We start from the raw sequence: 9,678 nt of genomic DNA on the forward strand, positions 1-9,678 counted from the left end.
CCAGATTATGTAAGTGACATTCCAACCATGTGTTCAAGGAGTTTGCGATAAGTACACGCTGTTCTTGTGCCTCTTTATATTTGTGTGAACAAGACAGGCTCCAAGAGGCTGATTCCTGGTTTGGGGACACTTTGTCTGTGATGAAGGGGTCTTGCAGCCACTGAGCAGAAATGCCCGGGGATAACCTCATACTCTAGAGCGACGGGGCTTGCCATCGCGTGATCCAAATGCAGACAGCGGATCCCGCTTCTTCCGCCTTGCTCTCGGTAGGTTATTATTACAGAATAGAACTAGAATTTAAACCCCCTTGGTCAGTTCCCTCACAAAGTACGAGGGGCCTTCGAAATAACTTATTAAGTGATCCTGAACAAGGCTATGAAGTCACGTTTTGGCCTTCACGTCTCCAGCCTGAGAGGGCACTTCCTCTGGTCTTAGCACCACCTCCCGGGGATTCCTTTCCGGCACCTGCCCCGATTTACCCGGTTTGTCTCCACAGGTGGAGACATGCTTCTTGTTATTAATCCACAACGGCTCCTGGATCGCAGAGCAGAAAGACCCATTCCCCTCTTGGGAATGTCACGCTCCCACAGGTAGCCGGAAACAGCTATCCTATTTATAATGAGGTCACTCCGAGCACGTTTAGATGACACGGTATCTTCTTTGCTCACCTTAAAGGCCAAGCCCTGGGGTAGAAACACTGGGCTCAGGTTCCGCCCTTCGAGGAGCTCTGACAAATTCAGCTGAGACAACGTTTTCCACTCCCAGCCCAGTGCAGGCTCCTCGACACCTTGGGGGTCTGTAGAATACTAAAATTTCAAGAGGATGCCCTGTGAATACAGCTGCTTAGAAATGTTTAGTGTTCCTTAGACACCTGAAAAGCGAAAAGGGGTGAGTGCCCCACTATGATCATCCATTTCTAATTTTTTTTAATGTTTATTTTATGGGGGGGAGGGGAGCAGAGAGAGAGGGAGACAGAGACTCAAAGCAGGCTCCAGGCTCTGAGCTGTGAGCACAGAGCCCGACACGGGGCTCGAACTCACAAACCGAGAGATCATGACCTGAGCTGAAGTCGGACGCTTAACTGAGTCATCCAGGAGCCCCTGATCATCCATTTCTAAAACACCAGAGGAGATTCCCAATCCCAACGCCATGGCCACAGCAAAGTGTGTGTCATTTCACGTCTGTCCGAGGTTCTAAAAGCTCCAGGCTTTCAGTGGATGTGGTGGGAGTGTCCACAATGTGGTATCACGTGACGTGCCAGGGAACTAAGAATCAGTAATTCACAGTCTGTGCCCTTGAAGGAATATATATATGTGGCAGTGAAGAAGACAGAGCCCTTAGTAGAAGTATGCCTTTAACCCAACTGGGGTGGCAGGGTGGGGCGTGGAGGAGAGGGAGGAAAGGCAAAGAAGGGGTCCAAAAGAGGTGGTGCTTGCCGTGAATTGTGAGGCAGAAGGATGATGAGCCAAGGAGTAGGGCAAGAGGAGCAATGTGGACAAAGCCTGGCAGTGGGGGACACGGCCCCGTCCGCTCAGTGTGGCTGGAGAGGTGAGGCCGGGTGAGTGGGCAGGAGCCACAGCATGGGAGTTGGGATTGTATCGGTGGAACTATTGCAAGACTTTAAGAACGGGAATAATACGATCCGATTTGCATGTTAGTTAAATCCAGCCTCCCGGTCTGTAGAGAGCAGTTTGAGGGAGAAACGCCTGAAAAGGCATGGACGCGACAGCCTCTCTTTTCCCCGGCCGCCATCAGACCCCTCCCCGCTGCCGCAGGCTCACGTACCCGCCCTGGGCAGGCCGCCCCACCATTTCTGTCTCATTGCGGTACTGGTACCGACTTGAGAAGGAATTCTCTGCCCCCTTGCAGGGGAGCCGGCAGAGGGTAGAGGCACAGGATTACTGCCTTATGAAAGCTGTCTCTGTACTCAGCGCTTTTTCATCCTACTCGTTTGGTAGTCATGGAAATCGGGTAGGCGTGGTCAGCGCCCGTCCACTGCACACGCTGCAGTCGCAGAGCTGGTCTCTAGGCCACTCTTTTTTGCCACTTTCTGGGGTTCCCTCTGCTCCACAGATTCCCGGTGCAGAAACGCTCTCTCCCTCCTCCCTCTGAAAACCCTGCCTTTGGGAAAGGCTCTGATAGCTTCCATTTATATCCTAGTGTTCCCGATGGAGAGAAGCTTCACCCGAAGGATCATCTGTGCCTGTAATAAAGGTGATGTCCTATGAGAACTGCACTCAGGGCAAGGCAAAGAAACCCACAGGTGACCATCACCTTGACCACATCCTCAGATGTTTTCAGTGCAGTCGAACGGGGAGTGGTTTTCTAGAGAAATACATACCCGATATTATAAGTAGGAGTTAGTGGAAATAGGATTTGTTTTAAAGGAAATTTCTCATCGGCCAACAATGTCAGTACTTACACTGGAAAAACAACAGAGTTGATGGAGTCTGCCGGAACGCTCTGGAAACAGATCATCGTTCACAAGTGTGGTCACCAGTGTGACAGTCCGAGCCCAGCCGTGTTGTGGGTTTGCCACCACTCATAGGCCAAGTAGACAGTGTGTATGCCAGGGGTCAGGAAACTTTTTCTGAAAGGACCAGACAGTAAATTCTGTAGGCTTTGTGGGCCATACAGTTTCTTTTGCACATGACTCTGCTGTTGTAGTGTGAACGTATCAACGATATAGAAACAAATGAGTGTGACCAGAGTTGGTCACAGGCTACAGTTTGCTGCCCCGGGTCCATACTATGTGATTTGCAGAGCCCCATGCAAAAAGTCCTACCCACTGAACTAAGGAGTCGCTGTGGAAGCCATCCCCCCATGTTCAGGCATTATGTCTACAAAGGCCTGTTAATTATAACATGTTAATCTGTCATCCACCATCAACACGTTTGCACAGACTCAATTACCCTTGAAGTACAGCCTGGAGATCCTAGGATGACATTTCCATGCATAAAGTGCCCTCTCACTTTGACCATCTGCTCCATAAATACATGCCCCTGGTCACCAGGGACTACTGAACACATAGATGGGTTGCTTGGTGAGACTCTATCTCACTTCTGGCGACAATAAATTCTTGTGTCCTAGAGGTCATTGTGTTAGTTAAGATCTTTTGACCAAAGTAACAAAGGCCACAGAGAAACTTATTATCCCACATACCAGAAAAACTGGAGGTGGGGCAAGGATCCACAATTGGGTAAACAATATTTTTAGAACCCAGATTCTTCCTATCCTCTACTCTGCCATCTAAAGAATAGGCTTCTTTGTAAGAGTGTCCTCATGGTCATATGATAGCTGCCGTCAATAATTGGGAAGATAGTAGGAAAGAGAGAGAGAAGAAACCCTTCCAACCTAGACCAGTAATAATCACCAGAGGGATGCCATGTGCTGATTGGCTTACACTAGGTCCCTGAGCCAATCACTGATGAGGGGATGGTATTCTCCTACTTGGTTTAGTCTACTGAGAACCCTCCCCAGGAGCCAGGGTCAATTCCGGAAACATTCCACATGGCTGCTTACACAGATGGAGATGGAATGATGTTGGAGAGTCAACCCCCACGTGCACCATCAAGAGCAGCATTTTTTTCCACTTACGTTTCCTTTCCTCCTTTTGATGGAGCACTGTCGCTGTGATTGAGTAGTGTTGATGACAAACAAGACAGTGAGAAGATGTGCCCTTCTGATGTCCCAAAAATGTTGTTTCAGAACCATGAAGAGCATCACCTGTGGCCCTGTGTCCTGTCCATCTCCCCAAACACACACACACACACACACACACACACACACACACACGTTACAGGTTCACTGATGCTAGCTAGCATCTCTGACTATAATCACCAAGCTATTAGTGAAAGAAAGAAGCCAGGCAACAGGTCAGCCAAATGACAAGTGTGGAAACAGATTATGTTTATGTCTGAATGACTTGGTGTTTGGCTGCAAAGGCTGTGACATGCTGGAGAAAGCAGCTGCCAGCATGGTGGTGGGAGGGGGCTGCAGGACGGCAGGAAGGAGCTCAGGATGGGGAGTCAGAAGAGACATGCTTCAGGTCACAGCCCTAGGAGCTCTGGAAAGACACCTGCCTTCTCTAACCCACTGGCATCCTCACATGTAAGCTGGAAAACATGGTATCTAGCCCTCAAAGTAGGAGTTTGTGGAGATTAAGTATAAAAATGTAAAAGCATGTTGTAAGCTATAAAGCTGTATAACTCTAAGATAAACAGCATTATTTACAATGGCCGGAGATAGAGATTTCACAGATGTTGAGTCTCAACACGTCTCAGAAGGTGGTCAGGTGTCATCAGCGGCCTCCCTCTTCCCCCGTCAGCACTGACTACTCCAAGAGCCCAGAAATGTCTGCTGCCCATAACAGCATCCACCAGACCCGGATCCGCCCCCTCCACTCTCCTCCTCCCGAAACTTACCCATCTCAAGTCTCACTGTCCCATCTCCTTAACACACATCTGAAACTAACATAAGGAAATGTGAAACGGTGGGACAGCACAGCCTTAAGGGTCAGAAACCTGAATTCTAGATCTGGCCATAACACTAACTAGCCACCTGAATTTAGGCTAGATTAACCTATTGGTAACCATGGACTTTGAACCCATAAAATAAAAGACAGTTGTGGTTTTTCTAAAACTTTCTCCAGCGTGGAAACCTAGCTTCAAAGCAAAAACAGTGCTCCGTGCCTGCCATCCTTCCCTCCATCCTTCCTTCCTGCCCTTCTCGGCCTGAATGGCAGCGCAGGGGCTTTGCCAAAGCATAGTTTGAAAACCAGTGAGCTAAATGATCCCTCAAGGGCCCATTCGTCTCTACAATCTCTAACTCAGTTTCTGCTTCTAAGACAAATTACTTCATGCTAATGTGAGAGGCACTATAATATGGTTCCCCCACCTAGAATCATTTTGTATTTAAGTAGGCATTCTCATAGATGTATACTTTTATGAATTAACAAATAAAGATGGAATTTCAGACACCATGAACGTGAAAGAGGCCATTGGGAGACTCCCTGATCCCCTAAAATCACTCGACTTGGGTTATCCATTCAGCTTTCACATAGGGCCTAATTTTGAAGCAGTTAATGGCATTTTTCAGGGTGGTGAGTGACCCAGTGGTGGTGAGGCTTCCCAGTTTTGGACCAGCCTAAGCCTGGGCTCCCATCAGTTCCATGGTGAACCGCGAGGTCCAAGGAAGACAAGGAAAGTCATCGTGTCTTTCACGTGACAGGGCGGGGAGGAGTATGAGTTACAATCCGGTACAGAAATCCCTCAAGGAACAAAGCTTCATATGCACATCTTTTTTTTTCCTGTGACATAACAGATGTTCAGAGGTAAACAACGTGAGGCTGGGAGAGTGGCTCCATTCAAAAAAGTCTTTGAAGATCCAGGGAGGGGGGACCCGTGACCAGTGGTGGGTTCCATGTCAGGAACCAGTCGGCCACGAGGAGGGGGCAACAGTTCCCAGAATTTCAGTTCTGGGATCTTTACATTGGTCCAGACTCTCGAGAACTTTACCAGAGTATCTCCAGATTCTTCAACATAACTTTTAATGTCATTTGAATAGATGCAGATTAGAGCTGCATAAGTAATCGTGTATGAACTTTAAAAATACATTTGTTCTCAATAACTATGTGCTACAAGGTTCCTATTTTCTTTTTGACCTTTTTAAGAAGTCTAACATATGTACAGAAAAGTACGCAAATCGTGGCACACAGCTCCACGGATTATCACAAAGTGAAGACACCCGTGTCACTACCGCTAAGAAAAAGGAAAGGAGGAAACTGCCGGTCCCCAGAACCCGCCTCGCGCTCCCCTCGGTCTCATGTGCCCTGTCTGGTTCTTTCCTTCCCAACTCTGTCCTATCCTTGTCTTCTCTTCTGCTTGCCTCACTCCCCCGGCCTCTCAGAAACCCGGGGAGCAGGTGGTGGTGGTAGTGATATGTTGGGGCAGTTTTGCCTTCTGGCACAGTGGCAATAGCATGACTTTTGGAGCCACATCTACCAAGATCTAGATCTTAGGTCCTCTGATCAGCAGTTTTGTGAATCCAAGCAAGAGGCGGAAACCCTCTAATACCTACCCAAGCACTGGCCGGTGGGTCGGACCACAGTACTGCAGTATGCCGGGCACCGCGCGCATGGTGGCCCATGTGACCGTCACTGCGTTTTCATTTTTATTCTTTTCGTTGGGCCCTGTGAGGCAACACTCGTTATTTCTATTTCACAGATTAGTGCCAAGAGGCACACTGAGGCCAAATGACTTGCCTGGGGCTGCATAGTGGATCGGCGACACAGCGAAGGCTAGACTCGGAGCTCTGAGTCTGGGCCGGCGCACGACCTAGAGCCGTAGCCCTCGCGACCCAGAGGAGCTGAGACCAGGGAGGCAGATCGCACGTGCCTCCGGGCCCACAGCCACCCAGAGGCTTGTCTGGCCCGGAGGTGCCTGGTTCTTCAACAGATTCCCCGTCACCCTCATAGTCGTCTCAGCCTCGCCAGAAGGTTTCCTAAACAGACACACAAATGCCAACCTTACGGCACCTGCTAACAAAAACTGCCTCAGCAGGAGTGAGTTCCAGGGGTGCCTAATAATAACCGCAGACACGGAGGAGTAAATGGCTGGCCGTGCCAAGAGTGCGTGGGACCCTCCAGGACCAGACAGAGTGTGGGGCAGTCAGGGTCAAGGCAGCGTCTGCAGCCAGGACAGGGGCGGGGCCTGGAGCTGGCAAACAGGGCAACTGGCGGGAAGACGAGGACAGTGAACCAAAGTCAGGCCCCATCCCGGCCGTGCTGGCAACGCTGGGGCAATTCGTGCCATTACCCAACAAACACGACTCGGATAATGACCCTGGGGCAGGCGCTGGGTGATACGTGGCTACAAATGGTTGGGGGGTTCAGAGGAACATTCCTCTCCCCTCCCTAAGGTGTTGAGGCATTTATTTAGAAGGGGCCAGGTCTTTCCTTATATTAGAGACGTAAACCTGACAAGCAAGTAACCCTAGGAGAGGAGGCCTAGGGATGTGTCCAAACTGACGTACAGAGGACAAGGGTGAGAGCCTCCCCTGGAGGCAGCTGGCTAAGCCCTGTGGCTTCTCCTTGTCCACTCTAGAAACCTCTCCTCATCTGGCCCCGTCCTGTCACAGCTCCTCACCAGCTCTCTGCAGAGGCTGTGGAACAGCAAAGTCAACAGCACAGGCGCTCGCCATGTTATGGGCACTGCTCGTGGTATTTCCCTGCCGGTAAGTCATTTAATCTCCCTTGAGTGACGGTAGATGAAGGGGAGGAGCTATTCTCAAGCCTGCCTGTACACAGGAGGGCACAGATGCGCCATCCAAGGTGACAGAGCTAGTAAGAGGAGCAGATGGGATCCGGACCCAGGCCATCGGGTCCTAGAGCCCGCCCTTCAGCTTCTGTGTTGATGTCACTCTGCAGGGGGCTGGTTCCCTCGATTCTCATGTTCTCTCCGGTGCCACGGAACCACAGGGCCCAAGGCAGGGTCAGTCTGCTCCTGGGTGGCCCCGACTGAGCCCTTCACACCCTTTCAAGGCTCTCATCACAAGGTCCCACCCTCTTCTCAGCCCGGTCTGTAAACTCAGTGTTTGGCACTGAGGCTGGCTGCCTTCCCCTCCGCCTCGCCGCCGGCCACCAGGCTGAGGGTTTGGGTGGCCATCCGGAGGATGCAACCAGCAGCCAGCCTCACGGGCCTCCACCTCTCTGCACTTGCACGGTGGCCCCAGCGCGGGCCAGGCACAAGAGCGGCGTGGCCGAGAGCGTGGGCTCTGGGGTCAGGCTTCCTGCGTTCTAATGTTGACCCAGCCAGTTACGTTTTGCTCCCTTGGAGAAGTTTCTTGGCCTCTGTGAGCCTCAGTTTCTTTCTTTATGAAATAGGTTAATAAAAGAAACTCCCTTCCAGAGTTATGCTAGGGATTGAGATTGAGCCCACTATCACCTACTTAAAAAGGCAGTCAGCTGCATAGGAAGCATTCAGGCAATGTTAGTGCTTACTGTGACCGCCAACTTGTCAAGCCAGCTCTGAAACCATAAAATCAGAAATTCTACTTTCTAACCACAACTTCCCGTTTTCAATTAAAAAAAATTTTTTTTTGATGCTTATTTATTTTTGAGAGAGAGAGAGACAGAGAGAGAGAACGAGCAGAGGAGGGGCAGAGAGAGAGGTTAGACACAGAATCCAAAGCAGACTCTAGGCTCTGAGCTGTCAGCACAGAGCCCGATGCAGGGCTTGAACTCATGAACCGTGAGATCACGACCCGAGCCAAAGTCAGATTCTTAATCGACTGAGTCACCCAGGAGCCCCTGGTTGTCCATTCATTTTTTTTTTTAAAGAAATTTAAAAAAATTTTTAATGTTTCCTTGAGAGAGAGAGAGAGAGAGACAGAGTGCGAGTGGGGAAGGGGCAGAGAGAGAGGGAGACACAGAATCGGAAGCTGGCTCCAAGCTTGGAGCTGTCGCCATGGAACTCGACGCGGGGCTCAAAGTCACAAACCACAAGATCATGACCTGAGCTGAAGATGGACACTTAACCGACTTAGCCACCCAGGTGCCCCTTGGGTTTTCATTCTTAAAGATCTTCTGCCCACAGTAGCCTACTCTGCTGTGCTAGTGTGCCAAGGGCTGGAGTCCCCATTCTCCAGTGTACCGGCCACCCCCGGCTTCTTGTCCTTTCCTGCTCCGTTAAGACCCCACGGGTGATCCCTTTACTGACATTCTTATAATTACCCTCAATTTCCTCATGCTTGGTCTGTTTCTATTAGGATTAGTTTCAATGGTATATCATAGAAAACCCCAAATAACAGTTCTTAAAATCATTAGTGTATTTTCTCTCTCACATAAAAGAAATCCAGAAGTAGTTAGCGCACAGGTGGGATGGTAGGTCTAAGTGCCTCAGGGACCTGTGCTCCTCTTCTCTTGCTGTTTTTTGTTGTTGTTGTTTTTTAAGCACATTGTCTCCTTGTCCAAGATGGCCGTTAGAGCTCCAGCCACGGCGTCTCCATTCCAGACAGCACAATGGAGAAGGAGAACCTCCCCATCCAACACCTTCCTCTTCCATCCCATCAGCTTGAAGCCAGTCACGTAAGCTCACCTAGTCACTGCTTACCTCCTGTCCCAAATAAGAGGGAAAAAGAGGGAGGACGGTCCTACCACTGTACCTCCCTGGCCAAACCACAGCCAGTGATGATTTCACCATCTACTTCTGTTTCCGGGCTGGCCTGCTGCTGGAGAAAATAACACAATCATGCTGACACACACCTCTGTAGGCTGTGGCTTCTAGCCCAGCTGAGCCCCCCACACTCCTGGACAAGGCCTTTTTTCCTCTCTTTTGCATGCCTCATGGCAATTATTCCAAGAATTCAGTCACTTTCCTGAAACACTCCTCCCACCCTTGGCTCCCTTCCTCCTTCCCTCTCCCCTGTTTAGATATCCTTGCCGTTCCTCTGAAGCAGCTCTAGCTGCAACCAGAGGTGACCGTTGCCCTGGCCCGAGCAGACCTTCTCTTTCCCCTGAATCCTACAGTCAACAGGAATGAACCGATGAGAGGCCCTAACAACTACCCGTTTCATCTAGAAACTGTGTCTTTAACCACAGCATCCATGCTTCACTCCAAAGGAGACTCCCAGGGGAGGTCAGAGGCCCCAAGCAGGCCGCCTCGGGATGCTGCAGGGGCA

This window comes from Prionailurus bengalensis, chromosome D3, assembly GCF_016509475.1.
Source record: "Prionailurus bengalensis isolate Pbe53 chromosome D3, Fcat_Pben_1.1_paternal_pri, whole genome shotgun sequence".
NCBI lineage: Eukaryota > Metazoa > Chordata > Mammalia > Carnivora > Felidae > Prionailurus > Prionailurus bengalensis.